At 37.1% G+C, this 23,778-nt stretch overlaps 1 long non-coding RNA gene across 1 annotated transcript; it reads right to left on the bottom strand.

Annotated features, from left to right (window-relative positions):
- Positions 1-9,534: 9,534 nt before the first annotated feature.
- Positions 9,535-23,771, bottom strand: LOC122235915. The gene is made up of 2 exons (XR_006214035.1): positions 23,572-23,771; positions 9,535-9,775 (listed from the first exon to the last, which is right to left on the bottom strand). It is a non-coding gene; the product is annotated as an uncharacterized LOC122235915 (long non-coding RNA).
- Positions 23,772-23,778: the final 7 nt, after the last annotated feature.

The raw sequence follows: 23,778 nt of genomic DNA, 5'->3' as shown, positions 1-23,778 counted from the left end.
GAGTAAGAGTTAAAAAAATGTTGGCGGGGGCATAAAAAATAAGACATGGAGGGCTCCTGATCTTAAAGATTTTGCAGTCTGCTTAAGAAGACAAGAGAAATACATCTGAAACAAATAGAAGGCAGAATAATAACATATATAATTGTAGACTTCCCATGGTGCCTGCCCAGGAACTTCTAGTAGGACTAATACTAAAGTTTCCAGAAAGAACCCAGTTTATTGCCAATGATGAAACCACTCAGAGTTCAGAGAATGGTGTAAAATATTTATTGACATATTTATATGTCTTCCAGGCAAGATGGAGTAACTTTATATATCTTCCAGGCAAGATGGGGTCAGATTTACCCCTCCCCATGTTAAATATCTGAAAAAAATGGGCAAAATATATGAAACAATTTTCAGACAGTGGACAATAACCAGAAGAGGACAATGATTCCTAAGATAAGTGGAACAAATGAGGTGACTGCTATGATTGCTTCAGCTTACTCTCTGGGTGAAGTTTCCTGGCCATAACCAGAGAAAGGACACTCAAACCGGTGATCTACTTGAGTTGAAGAGACAGATTTGAAAGTTTGGGGAGGTCAAGGCAGCTGGAATTTGCAGGGAAGAGAATAGGAGAGAAGAGAGCTACATGGAGAAGAGAGAACTGCACAAACAGAGCTCCAGAGATCTGCAGAGGGTACTTTCAAGTCTTCAGCTGAGTAATGATAAGCACCTGTGTGTAAAAAAACTACCTGAGACCAGGGAAAGAACCACCAGAGAGGACAGGAAGAATAACTGTTGTAGAGAATAGTTTGTGCTCCCATCAGTCAGAGTGAAAACCTATAATAAGCAGGGCGTCAGGTAGACTGCTCAGAAAAGGGGAAAATGTCAGCCTATGATTAAAAGCTCCTCTACCAAAGCTTTAAGACAAACCTTGAAAATCTCAAAATGGTTCCAAGTAAATTGACTGCATTCCAGAACAAAGCTAAAGAATATTTAAAAAATACAAAATGTCCAGTACCCAACAAGGTAAATTCACAATGTCTGGAATCCAATAAAAAATTATGAGGCATACAAAGAAGCAGGACAATACAATGCATAATGAAAATGAAAATCAATCAATAGAAATTTTCACAAATGACACAATTATTACACAGTATAACACAGTTATATTATGTATATTGGATATACATATTATGCTATAGAAAAGCATAAGCATGCAAAGTATAAACATAGAGGATGTAAAAATGATCCAAATTAAACTTAGGTAAACAAAACAATGGCTGTGATGAAAAATATTAATAGGCGGGATCAATAACAGATTAGATACTGCAGAAGAAAACATTACTGAACTTGAAGACAAGGCAATATAAACTCTCCAAAAAGAAACAGAGAGAAAAGAGATGGAAAGAAATGAACAGAGCATCAGTACACACACTTCAGTCCAATATATGTATAATTGTGGTCCCTGAAGGAGATGGGAGGCAGAAAATATGTTTGAAGAAATAATAAAAGCATTCCAAATTTGCTGAAAACTCACAGATCTAAAAAAACTCAACAAACCCCAAGCACAAGAAACATGAACACCAAAGCATATTAAATTGCTTAAAACCAGTGGTAATTAAAAAACAAAATTGAAAATCATTTAGAGAAAACAGACACACTATGTACAGAGGAACAAAGATAAAATGACAGAAGACTTCTCATTGGAAAAATAGAAGCCAAATGGTTGTTTAACATATTTAAAGTGGGGGTGAGGTTGGGGGTGGGGAATGACACTCTGGAGTTGTATACTAAGTAAAAATATTTTTCAAAGATGAGGTGAAGTCTTTTCAACACATGGTGCTGGGACAACTAGATATTCGTATGTGAAAGAATGAAATTGAACCATACCTTATACCGCGTACAGAAATTAACTTAAAAATGGATCATAGACCTGAATGTAAGAGCTAAAACTATAAAAATCTTAGAAGAAAACATAGGGAAAAATCTTGGCGTATGCAATTATTTCTTAGATATGACACTGAAAGCACAGCAACCAAAGAAAAAATAAATTGGATAAATTGGATTTTTTCAAACTCAAAACTTCTGTGCTTCAAAGGGTATCATCAAAAGAGTGAAAAGATAAACACACAGAAAGGAGGAAAGTATTTGCCATTCATATACATGATAAGATATTTGTATCTAGGGGGCACCTGGGTGGCTCAGTCGGTTAAGCGTCCAACTTCGACTCCAAGTCATGATCTCATGGTCTGTGAGTTTGAGCCCCGTGTCGGGCTCTGTGCTGACAGCTCAGAGCCTGGAGCCTGCTTCGGATTCTGTGTCTCCCTCTCTCTCTGACCCTCTCCCATTCATGCTCTGTCTCTGTCTCAAAAATAAATAAATGTTAAAAAAATTTTTAAAAAGATATTTGTATCTAGAAAATGTGAAGAACTCTTTCTTAAAAAACAACTTCTTTTTATTTTATGTGTTTTTTAAATGTTTTATTTATTTTTGAGAGAGAGATAAAGACAGCAAGAGAGCATGAGCAGGAGAGGGGCAGAGAGAGAGAGGGGGAGGGCAGAAGATCTGAAATGGGCTCTATGCTGACAGCAGCAAGCCTGGTGTGGGGCTCGAACTTATGAACCATGAGATCATGACCTGAGCTGAAGTTGGACACTCAACGAACTGAGCCACCCAGGTGCCCCAGAATATATAAAGAACTCTTAAAATTCAGTAATAAAAAGACAAATAACCTAATTAAAAAAAACCCGCAGAAAAGAATTCAAATAGACATTTCTCCAGAGAAAATATACAATGACCAGGAGTGTAAAAAGGTTCAAACACTTTGGAAAACAACCTAGCAATTCCTCAAGAGGTTAATCATAGAGTTAACATATAACTAATTAATTCCACTCCTAGGTAAGTAACTGATAGCAATAAAGAATATATCCACACAAAACTTTATATACAAATATTCATAGCATCATTACTTATAATAGCCAAAACTAGAAACAACCCAAATGTCCATCAAGTTAATAAATAAAAAAATAAGTAAAAGATGGTCTATCAAGACAACAGCAATAAAAAAGGAATGAAATATTTATATATACTACAACAGAAATGTCCCTTGAAAATGTTGTGCTAAGTGAAAAAGCCACCCACAAAGACCATATATTGTATAGCTCCATTTATATGAAATGTCCAAAATATTTGAATCTATAGAGACAGAAAGTAGATTATTGATTTTCTAGGGATTGAAGAGATAGGTGTATTGGGAGAAGACAGATAAAGAGTGCAGGATTTCTCTCTGGGGGTGTGACCAAAATGTTCTAAAATTGATTGTGTGATGCACAACTCTGTGAATGTACTAAAATCCATTGAATTGTACACTTCAAATAGATGAATTGTTTAGTTACGTGAATTATATATCAATAACACTATTACAAAAAAAAAGATTTCCCATCACATAAAAGCAAATTTCTAAATATAAAAAACAAAGCAAAAATATGATAGAATATATTTTAAGATACACAAAAGCTAAAAGAATTCATTACTACCGTATCTATACTGCAAGAAATGTTGATGCTCTTTAGGCAGACAGAAATGACCAGATGAAAATCTGAGTCTAACAAAAGAACAATACAAGAAATGTATGTGTGGGTAAATACAAAATATGTTTATATTTAATGCACATAAAATAGAAAATATTTTTTCTTATTTAAAAAAAATCTCTTAAAAATAATTAATTATTTAAAGCAAAAATAATAACATCTTGTGAGGTTCACAACATATGTACAGGTAAAATGTATGGCCACAATTAGATAAAGGCAGAAGAGGATAAATGGAACTATACTGCTGTAAAGACCTACAGCTATAAGGGAAGTGATAAAATATCACACGAAGGTATACTATAATAAGCTAAAGGTGTGTACAAGCTAACGGCCCTATAGCAATGCAAACAACAACAAAATCACAGAGAGGCAGAGCTAGTAAATCAACAGAGGAGGAAATAACACATGCTTAATTAATCCAAAGGGAGAGAGAAAAAGAGGAAAGGGGGAACTTAGAACAGAGTATACAAACAGGAAGAAAAATACTAAGACCACAGATTTAAACATAATCATATCATTAATTGCATTAAATGTAAATTATCTAAAAACTCCTTTAAAAGGCATAGATTTTCAGATTCAATTTATAAAAAGCAAAACTCACCTATATGCTTCCTACAAGAAAACAGTTTAGGGAGGCTGAGCAGTTCATTTGGTTGAGTATCTGCCCTTTTCTTTTTAATGTTTATTTTTGAGACAGAGAGACAGACAGAGACAGAGCACGAGTGGGAGAGGGGCAGAAAGAGAGAGAGACAGAATCTTAAGCAGGCTCCAGGCACCGAGATGCCAGCACTGAGCCCAGTGGCCCAATGTGGGGCTTGAACTCACAAACTGCAAGATCATGACCTAGCTGAAGTCAGATGCTTAACCGACTGAGTCATGCAGTCGCCCAAGCATCTGCCTTTTGATTTTGGCTCAGGTCATGATACCAGGGTCATGGGATCAAGCCCCATGTTGGACTCCGCACTGAACGTGGAACCTGCTTAAGATTCTGTTTCTCTCAAGACATCCAGATGGCCAACCAACACATGAAAAAATGCTCAACATCAATCATCATCAGGGAAATACAAATCAAAACCACAATGAGATACCACCTCACACCTGTCAGAATGGCTAACATTAACAACTCAGGCAACAACAGATGTGGGTGAGGATGTGGAGAAAGAGGATCTCTTTTGCATTGATGGTGGGAATGCAAACTGGTGCAGCCACTCTGGAAAACAGTATGGAGACTCCTCAAAAAATGAAAAATAGAACAATCCTATGACCCAGCAATTGCACTAGTAGGTATTTATCCAAGGGATACAGGTATACTGTTTTGAAGGGGCACATGCACCCCAATGTTTATAGCACCACTATCAACAACAGCCAAAATATGGAAAGAGCCCAATGGATTAATGGATAAAGAAGATGTGGTGTGTGGGTGTGTGTATATATATGTGTGTGTGTATATATATATATATATATATACATATATATACATATACATATACATATACATGTATATATATATATATACATGTATATGTATATGTATATATATGTATATATATAATGGAGTATAATTCAGCAATCAAAAAGAATGAAATCTTGCCATTGCAAGATTGGATGGAACTAGAGGATATTTTGCTAAGTGAAATTAGTCAGAGAAAGACAAATATCATATGACTTCACTCATTTGAGGACTTTAAGAGACAAAACAGATGAACATAAGGGAAGGGAATCAAAAATAATATAAAAGCAGGGAGGGGGACAAAAACATAAGAGACTCTTAAATATGGAGAACAAACAGAGGGTTACTGGAGGGGTTGTGGGAGGGGGGATGGGCTAAATGGGTAAGGGGCATTAAGGAATCTACTCCTGAAATCATTGGTGCACTATATGCTAACTTGGATGTACATTTAAAAAATTAAAGTTTTAAAAAAAGATTCTCTCTCTCTCTCTCTCTGCCCCTCTCCCCTGTGCTTGCTCTCTAAAATAAAATTAAAAAAGGAAAACACCCTTTAAATAAAAAAGATAAACCAAGCTAACACAAAACAAAGCTGGAATAGCCATATTAATATCACACAAAGTATGGGGCGCCTGGGTGGCTCAGGTGGTCAAGCATCTGACTCTCGATTTCGGCTCAGGTCATGATCTCACAGTTCATGGGATCAAGCCCCAAGTTGGGCTCTGTGCTTGACAGTGCAGAACCTGCTTGGGATTCTCTCTCTCCCTATCTCTGCCTCTCCCTTGCTCTCTCTCTCACAAATAAAGAAGTAAACATTTAAAAATATATCAAAATAAATTAATGTCTTAATTTTTTATTTTTTCAAATTTATTCATTTTTAATTTTTTTAAACATTTATTTTCAAGAGACAAAGAGAGACAGAGTGCGAGTGGGGGAGGGTCTGAGAGAGAGGGAGACACAGAATCCGAAGCAGGCTCCAGGCTCTGAGCTGTCAGCACAGAGCCCGATGTGGGGCTCGAACTCACAAACCATGAGATCATGACCTGAGCTGAAGTCGGATGCTTAACTGAGCCACCCAGGCGCTCCTTTATTTATTTATTTTGAGAGAGAGCATGCATGCATGTGCATGTGAGTGAGCAGGGGAGGGGTGGAGAGAGAGACTTCCAAGTGGGCTCTGCACTGTCAGCACCCAGGCTGATGCGGGGCTCAAACCCACAACCACCAGATCATTACCTGAGGCAAAATCGGAAGTCAGACACTTAAACTGACTAAGCCACTCAATTTTAATTCCAGTTGGCTAATATGCATTGTTATATTCGTTTCAGGTGTATAATAAATTCAACAATTCCATACATCAGCCTGTGCTCATCACAAGTGCACTCCTTGATCCCTATCATCTATTTAGCAACCGCCCCCCACCCCAACCATCAGTTTGTTCTCTATAATTGAATCTGTTTCTTGATCTGTCTCTCTTTCTCTCTTTTTCTCCTTTGGTCATTTGTTTTGTTTCCAGAGAAAGATTTCACAACAAAGACTATTACCAAGGGTAAAGGAAAATGTTTCATAAATTTACAGAAATCAATTCATCAGGAGAATATAACAATTTTAAATATTTATACACCTAATAAGAAAGCTTCAAAATACATGAAGCAAAAACAAATCTGATGGGAATATGGCACAAATTCACAACTATACTTGGAGACTTCAATATCACTTTCTCAATAATTGATAGAAAAAGTAAGGAGAAAGTCAATAAGGTTATAGAAGACTTAAACACAGTTAATTTGACTTAACTGATGTCTCTAGAACACTCCACCTGACAACAGTAGAATATGAATTCTTTTCAACTGTTTGTGGAACACTTACCATGATCATGGGCCATAAAACAATACATTAAAAATTTTCAAAACAGGTAAAGTATGTTTTCTGACCACATGAAATTAAATTAGGAATCAATAACAAAAAAAATCTGGAGCATCTCCAAATCTTGAAAATTAAGTAACAAACTTTTAAATAACCCATGAGTCAAAGAATAAATCAAAAGGGAAATCTGAAAGTATTTCACAGTGAATGAAAGTGAAAACCCAACATATCAAAATTTGTGCGATACCATGAAAGTACTTAGAGGGAAACTTACAGCTTAAATGTCTATATTAGAAAACCAGAAAAGTTTCCAATCAACAACTTCAGTTTCCATCTTAAGAAACTAGAAAAATAAGAACAGATTAAAACCCAAGCAGAAGGAAAGAAATAATAAAGATAAGATCAGGAATCAACAAAATAGAAAACAAAAAGAAAATAGAAAACCAATGAGACCAAAAAGTCATTTCTGAATCTCAGTAAAACTTATAAACCTCAGGGCAGCTAGGTGGCTCAGTTGGTTAATCTTCCAACTCCTGATTTCAGCTTAGGTCATGATCTCACAGTTCGAGAGATCAAGCCTTGCTTGTGATTTTCTCTCTCCCTCTCTGCCCCTCCCCCACTCACGTGTGTGTGTGTGTGCGTGTGTGTGTGCGCGCGCGCGCGCGCGCGCTCTCTCTCTCTCAAAATAAATTAAAAAAAAAACTTATACATCTCTAGTCAGACTGAGTAGGAAGAAAAAAAAAAGTAAGACTACACTTAATACCAGAAATGAAACAGAGAGGACATCACTATAGATCCTACAGACTTGAAAAGAATATGAAGAGAATATCATGAACAACTTGATGCCAATAAATGATACAACTAGGATGAAATGGACAAAGTCCACTAACCTCCACCCTTACCACATAACATATACAAAAGATGACTGGTAATACTTCATAGACATAAATGTAAGAACTAAAGCTATAAAACTTCTAGACGAAAACAAGAGAAAATATTTGTGACCTTGGGTTTGGCAAGCCTTTAAAATACACACAAAAAATAGGGGTGCCTGGGTGGCTCAGTCAGCTAAGCGTCCAAGTTTGGCTCAGGTCATGACCGCATGGTTCGTGAGGTCAAGCCCTGCGTTAGGCTCTGTGCTGACAGCCTGGAGCCTGCTTTGGATTTTGTGTCTCCCTCTCTTTCTATCCTTCTCCTGCTCCTGCTCTGTCTCTCTCTCTCTCTCTCAAAAATAAATAAACATTAGAGAAAATGTTTTAATAAATAAATAAATAAATAAAACACAAAAAACTCTAAATGAAATAAATCAATAAATTGGACTTTGTAAAAAAAAAAACCTTTTGCTCTCATTTCTATATTCACTGTTATTAAAATGGAAAAGTAAGCCACAGACTAGGAGAAAATTTTGCAAAACATATATCCGAAAGAATTAAACCTAGAATATATATAAATAACTCTCACAACTTACAAATAAGAAGACAATCCAATTTCAAAAAAGTGGGCCAGAGATTTAAATAGAGAATTCACCTTAGAAGATACACACATGGAAAACAGGTATATGAAAAGATATTCAACATCATTAGTAATTAGGAAAATGCAAATCAAAGCCACAATGAATATTAGTGCATATCCTCTAAAATTATTAAAGTTAAAAAGTCTACTTATACAAGTGTTGACAAGGATGAGGACAATTGGATTTCTCATGACACTGCTGGTTATAATTGGCAGTTTGGCAGTTTCTTTTAAAATTAAACCACATCCACCATAATGAACCCAGTCTTTCCACTCCTAGGTATTTATTCAAGAAGAATAAAAGAATGACCTCACTAAGAGTTGTTCATAAATGTTCATAGTAGCTTCATTTGTAATAGTAAAAACAAACAAACAAACCCCAAAAACAAAGCGCCAAACAACAACCCAGGTGTCCATCAACAGATAAACAGATATTAAATTTTGGAATATTGCTTATCAGTAATAAGGAGCTGTTGATACTAGCAACAGTAAGGAGATTCTGAGTGAAATAAACCAGACCAAAAAATATATACTTGTAATTCTATTTATATAAAATTCTAGGAAATTCAAACTAATCTATAATGACAGTTGTTGCTTGGTAACAGGACAGGGAGGCAAGAAACACAAAGAAACCTGGGGGTGTGTGATGGTCTTAGGTGTGTATGCCTATGTCAGATCTTAGAAAACTGTATAATTTAAATACTTAAATAGCATTCATTCATTCATTCATTCATTTTTAAATAGCATTTATAGCTCAGAGAGCCTGGGTGGCTTAGTCAGTTGAGTGTCTGACTCTTGATTTCAGTTCAGGTCACCATGCCAGGGTCGTGGGATTGAGACCTGTGTTGGGCTCTGTGCTGAATGTGGAGCCTGCTTAAGAGTCTCTCTCTCTCCTTCTGCGCATGCTCTCTCTCTCTAAAATTAAAAAAAAAAAAAAAAAACGTTTATATCTCAACAGAGTTGTCAAAAAATTATACCGAGAAAAATAATTTGTAATAATTCACCGAGAGAGATAAAATACTGTTATCCTTAAAGGTAACTGAAGATTTATAAATCAGGTAAATCCTAGTAAAGGTCTTAGTTAAACACGAAAACCCTGCAATTATTTATAAAACAGCGAGTCAGAAAAGCAACAAATACATTTTTGTTTTACTCAGTCAGATCAGCCTGCACAGTATCATTTCTTGCTAGGCATCCTGAGATCTTCTCTCTTCCCAGAGTTCTGACTTCTTTTGTGTCCAGTGTCATCCTTTGTAGCCAGTGTCTAGGAGATGGGTCCACCTGTTACGGCTGTGCCCAAGGAGGCCCAACCTTGGCTCCAATTCTCAAGGGTGGGGGAGGACTCTGGATCCTATTATATTCTTCAGAGTGGAAACTCCTAAAAGATAAACAAATCTTTCTTGTTAATAATAATCATCTCTCTTTGTAACAAGTTGGGGGCGGGGATGGGAGGCCGACACAACCCTGCCACACAGTAAGTGCTAACATGAAAACACAGTTTCACATTCAAAACAGGTACAAATTCTAAGCACTAAAGAGTTCAATGAAGGAGGAGAATAAATGATAGTGGTGGAATTTGACTTAGGTCTTGGTGAATAGGTGGGATTTAGATTTTAAAAAGAAAGGAAAAGGCAAGTGAAGAAAGCAACATAAGAGAAAAGAGAGCAGAATGTTTAAAGGACAGTAAGGGGATCTAACGTTACCAGAGTGAAATGATCCTAGTGAAGAGTAGTGGGAGATAAATTTGGTGGCCAGAGTAGGTCAGATTACACAAGTCCTTGAAAATCAAGCACAAAACTTAGACTTAATAGAGTAAAAAGCAGAAAGCTATCAGACTTTAAGTGATCATATGACTGAAGTGGAATTAAAGCAAATATCTTGTTCTGAAAGCCACGGAGAATGGAGTTCTGTGTTGGGCATGGCCAATAGGGCTAAATTCTTCGCCACAATCAAAAGCCATGTCAAAGCCATGTCAAAGGGTATGTTGTACTGAGAGTGAGTCATATACAAGGCAAGAATACCTATCAGCATGTGCTATTTGTCTAGTCCTGACAAATATTATCCCAATTTCTATTGCACAAAGAGAGAAACTCAAACATCTGAAATTGCCACTAATATACAGACATATAAGTTCCTGTGTCCGGTTCCACCTAATTTACCTTGGCACTATTTTCACAGAAGTCAAATATTTGATGCTTTGAAACAAATGCAGAACAGATTCCAGGGTGGGGCCTATAAAACCCAATATCCACAGTGTAGACTGTTTGGCTTCCTCCATTTACAGTTTTCAGATATGAATTACTTCCTTACTGAAGACAACAGCAGAGGCGAATAATGTAACCAGAAGTACTAAACTAGGTATGAGAAGTCCAGTCGCATGACTCTAGGCAAGCCATCAATTTTTCTGAGTCTTAGATTCTTCATCAATAAAATTGGGGCAACTGTTAAAACCAAGTGTTTCTTTAAGAAGCAAATGAGATAATATATTAACAGGCTGATTATGTTGTTTAAGTAATTAAACAGCAATATATCTGGCTCTTAGCCAACAGGGATGGTTAATCAGGGATGGTTAAGATTCTCAGTAAATCAGTGACTGTCACAAAGGAGACCTTTTTTGATACTACCTTCCCTAGAAACTTCCCTTATTAAAAATCAGGAGGGCAGGTAACATCCCCCACAAGGTGTGCTTGACAGTTCAAAAGCGCCTCCTGGAGGAGACTTCAAAAACTGAGAGGGAGAAAATCTATTCTTCTGGGTAACATGCAGTCACAGCAGACCGGTTACAGATAACACATCAGGACAAAGCAAATCTCCTGAATCTTCAGCATTTTAATGAATACATGCGGTACAAAGTTAGGAACAGGAACACGAATACCATTATGAAGACTATTCAAGTGTGAACACCGAACAATTGCATACAGAAAGTGTAGGAGTTCCCTGCAGGTATGAGAGCTCATTCCATTTAAATCTACATGGAATATGAAATGGAATGGAATATATTAGAGGATGAAAGGATGATATTAAACCAGAATGATTAAATAGAAAATCTAAACATAATCTGATAGTTCCCTTATTTCTTGTGAATTCTCTAGAATATGTTGTCTAATAGCAGTATGATGCCAGCTACAAATATAATTTAAAATTTGTACAAGTCACATTAGAAAGGCAAAGCAAAACAGATGAAATATGCTTTAATAATACATTTTATTTAAACCAGTATATCCAAAATATTATCGTTTTAATGAGTAATCAATATAAAAATTATTAATGAGATATTTTACATTTATCTATTTGTTTATTTTGAGAGAGAGTGTGTATATGTGTGTGCAAGGAGCAGAGGGGCAAAGGGAGAGGGAGAGAGAGAATCTTAAGCAGGCTCCACATGCTAAGCGTGGAGCCTGACATGGGGCTTGATCTCATGATGGTGAGATCATGACCTGGGTAGAAATCAAGAGTTGGAAGTTTAACCAACTGAGCCACCCAGATGCCCCAGACATTTTACATTTTTCACTTCATATGAAATCTTTGAAGTCTAGTGTATATTTTATACTTATGGCACATCTCAATTCAGAGTAGGTACATTTAAAAAGAGCACAGCTCTAGAAAGCAGGGATTAAAAATTAACACCAGATCCATACCATATATTTATACATTATTTGCACACACTTAAAGAAAAGCAAACCTTAAAATTCTGTTACAGGATACAAAATATTTTTGGCTAAGCTCTTTTAGAATTTCTGCAGAAAGAGAAAGAACAGTGGTAGTTATTTCAAACCCCCCAATAATTTTGTTTGTTTGCAATTAGAGGTTGAGATTTTTGTTGGAATATCTATAAATTTCGTTGCCTCTTCAGAGGAATCTGAAATCTTTAGTAAAAAGCATGAGCTATGGCCATCATTAAGTTCCTACACGAGTCATGCTTTTATTATTTATTTCTTATAATTATTTAAAACAAGTTAATCATTGTTGACAAGCATAAAGAAACCAAGAATGGCATTTTTAGGGGTAATAACACAATGATACTGCACAAGAGCCCTTATCACTTTAGGCTAAATTCTGGAAAAACACAATTGCAGGTAAGGGACCACAGCATGATACTTGTCTAGGCAAATGTTTCTTGCCTAGAGGTGTATTGGCATTTTGGGTGGGACAGTCCAACCAGTTGCAGGGTATACAACAACTCTGGCCCTGGCCATGAAATGTTAGTATCATCTTCATCATGGCAATGGAATAATATTGCCCCCATGCATTCCCAAATTCCCCTTTGTCAGAATGGTACCACCCTCCTACTTGGGATACACTGCTTGAGACTTTTGTTAAAATCTGATGGGTAAAAAGCACCCATATTTGGAGCACCTAGCTGGCTCGGTAGGTGAAACATACAACTCTTGACCTTGAGGTTGTGAGTTTGAGCCCCATGTTGGGTATAGAAATTACTTAAAAATAAAATCTTTAAAAAATACGCCCATATTTGTAAATATTCTATATCCCGTGTTTTGTGGTTTCTCTTATCAGCTAAAAGAAAAAGATTATAATATCAACCTAAAAAAAAAAAAAAGAGTCCCTATACATTCCAATGATTTTGCTTTACAGTTTTTGGTTTTTTGGTTTGTTTTTGTCATTAAAGTTAAAACCACCTTACTAGACATCTCACACTTCTGAATTTGTATTTTTCTTCCTCCAAGAATGGTCATATATTGTTCTACTTCCACTTTCTCACATTTGTTCCCTCTTCCACACTGTCTCCTCTTAAATTTAGATCTGAATAAATTGTATTGTTAATAGTCACATTTTGAATTATTTGGAATGAATGTAGAGGGTTTTTTTCTTAATGAAAGAACACGTTTCTTAATTAAAATGTAGGGGAATATAGGTAGAGATGCAGTATGTGGAATTATTAGGATAATAATTATGATAAATATGTATCATTTTCATGATGGCTGATCTCATTTACCCTAATATATCAGGTTTCTCCACAACGGAACATAAAATTACTTCTTAGCGTTAACATCTACTAACTGTATGTTAGAGGATTCAAGTGAAGCAATATACAGTCAGTGACTATCATAAGGACTGAGACGTATGATGATATCAGTAATTATGTTTTAGTAGATCTCTGTTTGGATGCAACAATCATCACCAGGGTGGATATGTATTTTTAAAATTATATGTGTGGGGCACCTGGGTGGCTCAGTTGGTTACACGCCTAACTCTTGATTTCAGCTCAGGTCATGATCTCACGCTTGGTGGAATTGAGCCCCATGTTGGGCTCTGTGCTGACAGTGTGGAGCCTGCTTGGGATTTTCTCTCTCTGCCCCTTCCCTTCTCACACTCTGTCTCTTACTCTCAAAATAAATAATAAACTTAAAAAATTAAAATTCTACGTGAGTATATATGTATATATTCCAACCAAACCTCTTTTGTGAGACTAAACATGAATTAGTACTCTGGTACAACTGTTGGCAAACTGTGGCCCACAGGCCAAATCCAGTCTGCCACCTGCTTTTGTGAATAAGGTTTTATTCAGAACACAGACATTCTCATTCATTTACATTTATCTGTGGCTGCTTTTGTGCTGCAACAGGAGAGTGGAATAGTGGTGACAGAAACCGTATCAACTGAAAAGTCTAAAATATTCATTATCTTTTTACAGAAAAAGTTGCTGACCACTGCTGTAGATTATAAGTTAAAAGTCAAGAGAAAATATCCACAAATAATTTTTCTTTCTTATGGCTGGAATGGGTTTATGAAATAAGATCAAGGAACTGTTAGTTTCTGGGACCAATGTCTCCTCCTTGCAAAAGTGTGCATTTAGGACTAGAAAGCTTCATGTGTCATGTCAGAGGTGGAGAATCCTGGTGAAGTTCATTGTGCCGAGATTTAAGAAATGTCTTTTCTAGAGAATTTTGAGGTGGATCTAATTTTGGGGCTACAGGTATTGATACAGTTTTTCAACATTGTTGAAAACTGTGAGTCCATGAGTTGAGTTGCTCATTAATAGTGTGTAATAATTTCACAGCTATCATCTAACATATGAAAGTATCATAAAAGGCTGTCTATTGGATTGTAGTAGAACGTTTTATAAGTCTATCCATTAAGTTTTATTCTTTTTGCTGATTATAGATGTTATACTCATAAAGCCATGAGTAAAAATATATGATTAGTTCAGTATGGTTACCTTGCAAATTTTGGGCAGTTCATTTTTCAGAGACCTATTTTGTTTTAAATTTTTTAGTGTTTATTATTTTTGAGAGAGAGAGAGAGAGAGAGAGAGAGAATGAGTGAGGGAAGGGCAGAGAGAGAGGGAGACACAGAATCTGAAACAGGCTCCAGGCTCTGAGCTGTCAGCACAGAGCCCGATGTGGGGCTCGAACTCACAAACCATGAGATCATGACCTGAGCTGAAGTCGGACACTCAACTGACTGAGCCACCCAGGCGCCCCTTCAGAGACCTATTTTTAAATGTACTTTTTAAGTTGATTTTGGACTCCATGGACAATGAAATATTTGTTGAATCTGTGAGATATTAGAAAGTTTCTAAGCAGTTTGACCTAAGTGAATGTCTCTATCACCATGACGGACAAGGATAAAAGGAATATAGTACTTCTACTTTGAACCGTAATAGAGTAACAGGTACTGCACTTGTCTTTCTGCCACAAAAAAGCATAAAACTAGACAAACTACTTAGAACAATCTTCATCTTATTCTAACAATCTTAGAACAATCTTCATGCACTGATAAACAAGCAGCATGTGACTGTCATACTTGAGAACAAAGCACACAAGGTAAGCTCCATAATTAGGGAGGTGAAGTTCAAGTAAAGTAGTGGCCTTCCTGAGATGAGGAGAAAATTATCAGGGGTCAAAGATATTGAAGTGGCTGAAATTTTGTGGGTTAGAATACCTGAGCTGCCGTAGTGTCGGTGTGTATGTGTGTGTGCATGTGTGCACATATGTGGGGTGGAGGGACACAAATGTGCCAGGCAAGTTTGCCTGTTGCAAGAGGAAGGCTGAAGAGCGATCCTAAAAGTCATGTAGTGCTGAGACATTGGATTTTCAGCCCAGCCCAAGAGCAGCAACTTCTCTAATACTTTAGGCACATAATTGAGAATCCAGAATCAAGCCTTAAGAGAAAGAACCATGCAAAAAATAATAATAATAAAATAAAATAAATAAATAAATAAATAAATAAATAAATAAATAAATAAGAAGCACATGCCAGGGCCAAGTATAAAACCAAAATGAACATGTGATGAAAATAATAAGACCAAAGCTAACATAACCAAAAGGACCAATCAGTGATTAATTTGCATGACACACAGATGTAATATTCTTTAAAGGAAGACAGGATTAGCCAGACTCCCTATAATGTATTATCTACAATTATCTAACATACAATTATTATCAAACATACAAAGATTTAGGAAAATGTGAACCATATGAGAAAAGTAGTCTATAAAAAATTTCTGTGAGATGACCTGGATTTGGGGTTAGGAAAAAAAAATTAAGTAACATTCATAAATATTTTCAAGGACTTAAATGAAGACATCATTGTAATGAATGAAGAGATAAGGGATGTCAGCATATAAGTGAAACTTTTTTTTTTTAAGAAAAACTCCAAGAACTAAGAAGTACAGTAATTAAAATAGAAAAATTTACTAAATGGGCTTATCAGCAGATTGAACACTGAAAAAACAACAAAAAGTTAATTTGAAAACAGATCAGTAGAAATATCTGCTTTAAAAATCAGAAAGAAAAAAATGAACAAAGATTCAGTAACTTGTCAACATCAAAAGAATTTACATGCATACAACTGAAATCCCAGAAAGAGGGGCGCCTGGATGGCTCAGTTGGTTAAGCGGCCGACTTCGGCTCAGGTCATGATCTCATGGTCAGTGAGTTCGAGCCCCGCGTCGGGCTCTGTGCTGACAGCTCAGAGCCTGGAGCCTGTTTCAGATTCTGTGTCTCCCTCTCTCTGACCCTCCCCTGTTCATGCTCTGTCTCTCCCTGTCTCAAAAATAAATAAAACGTGAAAAAAAAAAAAAAAAAAAAAGAAATCCCAGAAAGAGAGCAGAGAGAAAATTGCATGAAAAAAAAAATATTTGAGGCATTAATGGCTGAAAATAACCCAAATTTAGTGGGGAAAAAACCTTACACATATAGGAAATTCAGTGAATAACAAGTAGAATATTTACAAAACAAAACAAAACCCATACTTAGACACATTATAGTCAAACTGACATTAAACCAAATGGGGAAGAAAAAGTCTTGAAGGCAGCCAGAGAAAAGTGATACATTACACATGAGTGAAAATGATAAAAATGATAGCTGACTTCTCATCAGAAACAAGAGATCAAAAGACAGGGCACTTGGCTGCTCAGTTGGTAAAGCATGCAACTCTTGATCTTGGGGTTGTAAGTTCGAACCCCATATTGAGGGTAGAGTTTACTTTAAAAAAAAATAAAGAGAGGGGCACCTGGGTGACTCAGCTGATTAAGCATCCAATTCTTGATATCGGTTCAGGTCATGATCTCTCAGTTGTGAGATCGAGCCCCACATTAGGTGCTGAGCTGATCATGGAGCTTGCTTGGGATTTTCTTTCTCTCTGCCCCTCCCCCACTATTGCTCACTTGCTCTCTAAATAAATAAACTTAAAAAAAGACAATGGAAGGGCTTAAATAATGGGAAGACAAAAATCGCCAATTCAGAATTCTACATCCAGAAAAAGTATCCTTTAAAACAGAAGACACAATAGACATTTTCAGGTAAATGAAAACAGAAAATTCAACACCAATAGACCTATACCATAAACAATGTTAAAAATTTCTTCAGTATTAAAGACAATGACTCATCTGATGAAAATTGAGATCTGTAATGTTTTAATTTCCTTTACTGTGTAATGAATTTAGTGGTTTAAAATGATTATCATTTATTATTTCTTCCTATTCTGTGCCTTAGCTAGATTTAACTGGGTGGTTCTTCAGATTTGGGTGTTATTGGCCTACTTCACCGATGTGGCTGCATTCAGCTGGGAAGTTGGCCAGGGTTAAAACTTCCAAAATAGCTTCATTCACATGTTTGGTGACTCAGATGTGGTAGCTGAAATGGCTGGGATAGGCCTCTCTCTTTCCAAATGTTTTTTTATTATTCAATAATCTAACCCAAACCTATTTACATGCTGGCTGGATTTCTAGAAGACAGAAGTAGAAGATGTAAACCTTCTTAAGGTTTATATCTAGAACTGGCATGGCATCAGTCTTCGGCATATTTTGTTCATCAAAGCAAGTCAAAAGACACACCCAGATTCAAGGGAAGAAGAAATAGACTCCACATCTTTTTTTTTTTTTTTAATGTTTATTTATTTTTGAGAGAGAGCATGAACAGGGCAAGGGCAGAGAGAGAGGAAGACACAGAATCTGAAGCGGGCTCCGGGCTCCGAGATGTCAGCACAGAACCTGATGCAAGGCTCGAACTCATGAACCATGAGATCATGACCTGAGCTGAAGTCAGACGCTTAACCAACTGAGCCACCCAGGCGCCTCTAGACTCTATGTTTAAATGGGAGAAGCAACATGAATGTGTGGGTGGTAATGGAAAGAATTTATGACAGCTATTTGAAGATTATTAGAAGGAATGAAAGCACTGAAAATAGTAAACATGGATAAATATAAAAGACAACATACACATTTCTCAATTTTTTAAAGGACATATGACCATTTAAAGCAAAAATTATAATGAATGTAGATGTAACATACAAGACAACAAAGCATAAAGGATTTGCAGGTGGTGGTGTAAAACTATACAAGGTAAGGCTCTTTTATTTTATGTGAAGTATCACAATTTTAGCTCTAGGAATATTGATAACTTAAGAATGCATACTGTAATTCCTAAAAACATACAGTTGAAAGCCAACAGAGGAATTCAAGTGGAATACTAAAACATTTGATTAATCCAAAAACTGGCAATAAGTGAAGAACAGAGGAACACAAAACTAATGGAACAAATGAGAAACAAATATCAAAATGACAGACTTAATTTCAATAATATAAATTATTATAATTAATATAAATGGATAAACGCACCAATTAATAGGTAGAGGTTGTCAGATTGAATTAAAAATAGGAAGATCCAACTAATTATTGTCTACAAGGGAAGCACATTTAAAAAACCATGGTTGAAAGTAGAAAGATAGAAGGATATAGAACACACTGACAGTAAGCTGAGAAAGTGTCAGTGACTATATTAATATGAGAAATTTCACTTTAAGAGGTGTTATCAGACACAAAGATTTTTCACAATGATAAAATGCTTGTTTCATCAGGAAGACACAAGAGACAACAGTTAATGTACTCAAAATAACAAAACTTTAAAAATATGTAAAGGACAATGGAATACTAGTTGGCAATGAGAAAGGATGAAATATGGCCTTTTGTTGCAACGTGGATGGAACTGGACAGTGTTATGCTAAGTGAAATAAGTCGTACAGAGAAAGACAGATACCATGTTTTCACTCTCATGTAGATCCTGAGAAGCTTAACAGAAGACCATGGGGGAGGAGAAGGAAAAAAAAAAAGTTAGAGAGGGAGGGAGCCAAACCATAAGAGACTCTTAAAAACTGAGAATAAACTGAGGGTTGATGGGGGGGTGGGAGGGAGGAGAGGGTGGGTGATGGGCATCACCTTTGGGATGAGCACTGGGTGTTGTATGGAAACCAATTTGAAAATAAATTTCACATAAAAAAATAAAAATAAAAATATGTAAAGGAAAAACTGACCATACTAAAGGACAAAAGAAATACACAAATCCATTGTAAGAAATTTTAACTCCTCTATTTTGGTAATTAAATAGTGAAACTATAAAAAAAGTCAGTAATGATATAGAAGATCTGAACAAAACTATCAACTACCTTAACCCCATTGACATTGATAGAATTCAATGCTCCACAACTGTAGAACACATTTTTTTTCACTGCCCATGGAACATTTACCAAGATAGACCACATTTGGGGGGACAAAATAAGTCTCAACAATTTTTATAATATTGATATCTGACAAAGTTTGTTTTCTGATCACAGCATAAATAATTTGGTAATCTCTAGACAGATGAAGAAAAAGAGATGGAAGATGCAAATGATCAATACCAGTGTTTTAGGTATCTATTGCTGTGTAACAAAGTACTCCAGAATGTAGTGGCTTAAAACAAGAACCATTTTATTGCTTACCTTTTGTGAGTCAGGAATTTGCACAGAGTTCAGTGAGAACAACTCACCTCTTTTATGTGTTGTTAACTAGACTCACTTGTGCAGTTGAACTCAGCTGTTGGCGGATCTGGGTCACAAGGTCTGGGAAGGCCTTCCTCATATGTTTGGATAAGATGCAGACTGGTGGCTTCATGTGGCCTCTCTCCATGTGGTGTTTCATCTTTCAGAAACTTTTTCTTCCTGTGGTCTTTCTTTCCAGTAAGATTGCCTGAACATTTTTGTTTTTAAATTTTTTTTAATGTTTATTTATTTTTGAGAGAGAGCGTGAGTGGGGGAGGGGCAGAAAGGGTGACAGAGAATCTGAAGCAGATTCCGTGCTATCAGCACAAAGCCCAAGGTAGGGCTTGAACTCATGAACTGTAAGATCATGACCTGAGCCACAGGTGGATGCTCAACTGACTGAGCCATCAACGTGCCCCAAGATTGCCTGAACTTCTTAATGAGTGGCTCAGGGCATCAAATGGGCAAAAAATGAAGCTGTGCCTTTGAGGATATAATTTTTTTTTCTCAATTCTGAGCCTGGGGTGGGATCCTAGTCCATGTATTTTGAGGAGTTTGTAGTTAGAGAATATTTTTCTCTATATTGTTATGTAAGCTATCTTTGTTTTTTACTTTCATTTTTGCCACATTCCTTTTTTATCTTGTTCATATTACCAGCTATGATACCGTATAGACTATGATGATGTCTCTTCAACTGTTTGGTTATCTAAAGCCTGACTTTGGGGTGCCTGGGTGACTCACTTGGTTGGGCGTCTGACTCTTGATGTTGGCTTGGGTCATGGTCTCAAGGTTTGTAGATTTGAGCTGCAAGTCGGGCTCTGCGATGGCAATGCAGACCCTGTTTGGGATCCTTTCTCTACCTCTCTCTCTGCCCCTCCCCTGGCTCATGTGTGCATGCATGCTATCTCTCAAAATAAGTAAACATTTAAAAATGTTATTCACTGGGAATGCAAACTGGTGCAACCACTCTGGAAAACAGTACGGAGGCTCCTCAAAAAATTAAAAATAGAACTACCCTATGACCCAGCAACTGCACTAGTAGGTATTTATCCAAGGGATATAGGTATGCTGTTTCGAAGGGGCACATGCACCCCAATGTTTATAGCAGCACTATTAACAATAGCCAAAGTATGGAAAGAGCCCAAATGTCCATTGATGGATGAATGGATAAAGAAGATGTGGTATACACACACACACACACACACACACACACACACACACACACACAATGGAATATTACTCAGCAATCAAAAAGAATGAAATCTTGCCATTTGCAACTACGTAGATGGAACTAGAGGGTATTATGCTAAGTGAAATTAGTCAGAGAAAGACAAAAATCATATGACTTCACTCATATGAGGACTTCAAGATACAAAACAGATGAACATTAGGGAAGGGAAGCAAAAATAATATAAAAACAGGGAGGGGGACAAAACATAAGAGACTCTTAAATATGGAGAAAAAACAGGGTTGCTGGAGGGGTTGTGGGAGGGGGATGGGCTAAATGGGTAAGGGGCATTAAGGAATCTACTCCTGAAATCATTGTTGTACTATATGCTGAAAAACTTGGATGTAAATTAAAATATAATTAAAAAAAATGTTATTAATTATCAGCAGTGCCTGGGTGGCTCAGTCAGTCACCTGACTCTTGATTTCAGCTCAGGTCACGATCTCACAATTCATGAGTTTGAGCCCCACATCAGACTGTGTACTGACAGTGTGGAGTCTGCTTGGGATTCTCTCTCTCCCTTTCTCTCACTGCCCCTCCCCCACTCACATTCTTTCTCTCTCTCTCTCTCAAAATAAATAAATAAACAAAAAAATGGGTGATGGGCAATGAGGAGGGCACCTGTTGGGATGAGCACTGGGTGTTGTATGTAAGTGATGAATGACGGGAATCTACTCTTGAAGCCAAGACTACACTGTATGTTAGCCAACTTGACAATGAATAAATAAAAAAAATAAAAAAATAAAATGTTATTATCAAATTAAATTCTCTTTAGCCCTGTAAGGCAACTGTAAGGACATCTTTCTGTTCCTTAGAATATGTTTCTTTCTAGATTGAGTTTAGGAAACCTTCTGTGTGCTTTGTTTTATTTTATGTTTGCATTTTTACCATGTTATTTCTTTTTTTTAATCTTGTTTATGTTATTGGATGAGATATAGTACAGTCACTTTATTTTACGTCCTTCACCAACACATTTTATACCAGAATTGTACTATGGGAAAGGGAAGGGTTAGGTAGAGTATATAAAGATTCATTCTTAACTTCCTTTTATCTACAGTTACCTAAAACTGTATGAGAATATAAAGGTAAACAAGAAATTTCTTCTCCATCTTTGTGAGAGCATGAATTTGGGTGAAATTACACCTTGCAGAACTTAATAAAGGAAATTTCTTTTAAGATGGAGCCAGGAGGCCAGAAAGGGTAGCTCTCAGGCCCCACCACTCATTGCAACCCTTTGCAGATCCAATAGGACCAGACTACTTTGCATTCCCAATAGGAAGAAACCTACTTCACTATCCCAGTAGGAGAAAGGAGGATTTTCCCTTTGCCCAGCAACAGCCCAGCCAGTGACAAACTGTCACAACTCAGCCAATGAGAAGCCACTATACTTCAAAGTCCCAGTTTACTGCAATGGACTTGTTGTTTATAACAGCTCCCCCCAACTCCCCCCTATCCTCTATAGAAGAGTGGTCCTTTCCTATGTTCTTTGGACTTGCCTAAGGCTTTTGCTATAGCTTCCTTGTCCCAAATTCCAATTCCTCTGCTAGTCCTGAATAAACACATTTTGCTGGTAAAATAATAAGCCGTTTTACTTTTCAGGTCAACAACTTCATGGCAAAGGAAGAACTGTAGCCGGACCAAGCCTCGAGACTAGAAGATTATGGCTGTGTTATTTTGTTTGTGTGCGTTGCTGGACCACATCATCACTTAGGTCAGCCTTGCTGCAGAGGCAGAGCATTGCAAAGAGTTACAGCACAAGAAGCAGCAGTAGGAATTTTTCTTTCTTTTTAAGTAATCTGTATGCCCAATGTGGGGCTTAAGCTCACCACCCCGAGATCAAGAGTTGCATGCTCTACCAGCTGAGGCAGCCAGGCGCCCCTGGAACTTTTCTTGCAAAATCATAGCTACTGCACGGTGCTTATGAGGAAAATTCAGAATCAAGTATTTCTGCCATTTTAAGGAATTCCTATAGAAACCCTTACTACACCCTTTCATCAATTCTACAACATTGATTCTGCTCAGATGGTTTGCTTTCAGGGTACAGAAAACTCCGATTCCTATGCCATTATTTGTGCAGTCTTAAGTATGAACAAAATTGATGTAATGACTTTAAAGCTAACTCCTTGTAACTTTTCCTCCTTAGTCCTAGTTCTGTTCTCTGAAGCTTTGAAAAAATGGTCTGACCTTCTTTCACAGACCAACCTTCCCAGTTGTGGAGATAACATGCTGTGTTCCCATGGGTCTCTGCCTCTCCAGGGTCATCTTACCCAGAACTCCTCAACTTTCCCTCATTTTACATTTAATCATCTTACTTTTTGTCCCTCTTTCATGTAAGTTTGTCAATGCTCCTCATGAAAAGTGGCCCCCAGATGGGTCCCCGGAGTCCTCTCAGCCGAGAGGGAAAAAGATATTCTTGCTCAAATTTGGGGGAGGGTGCCAAATGACTTAAATTCAAAGATAAAACTTTAAAAGAAGAGAAAAAAAGATGTCAAGGGAGCAATTAAGAGGTTATGCACATTTATCTTGGCCAGGGCCACTAACCACGCCTCTGAGGTTTGCGCAGTGCGCCCCTGGGCCAAGAAAAAAAATTTAATTAATTTAAAGATTATAGTACAGTGGTAATAGTACTCTGGTAATGGTGGTATAGTACTCTGGTAATGTTGCATTCTGCTTTTTCGATTGCTCACCTCAACCAGCCACCATCCCCTCGTCCCACTCTCCAGTTGCACTTAAAGTCTCCCATTTACCAACTGGAACAGAGTAAGACACAAACGAAAAGCCAACGCGGTGGGAGGACAGCTGCGCGCGGACACTTCCGGGGTTGAGCGGCGAAGGGCGACGCCTTCGCCACAGAAGGAGGAGTTAGGGGCGGAGCCGCGTCCGCGTGCCATCTG

This window comes from Panthera tigris, chromosome F3 (genome assembly GCF_018350195.1).
Source record: "Panthera tigris isolate Pti1 chromosome F3, P.tigris_Pti1_mat1.1, whole genome shotgun sequence".
NCBI classification, from domain to species: domain Eukaryota; kingdom Metazoa; phylum Chordata; class Mammalia; order Carnivora; family Felidae; genus Panthera; species Panthera tigris.
The sequence above is the reverse complement of the archived record's forward strand: the minus strand, read 5'-3'. Positions and strand labels throughout refer to the sequence as shown.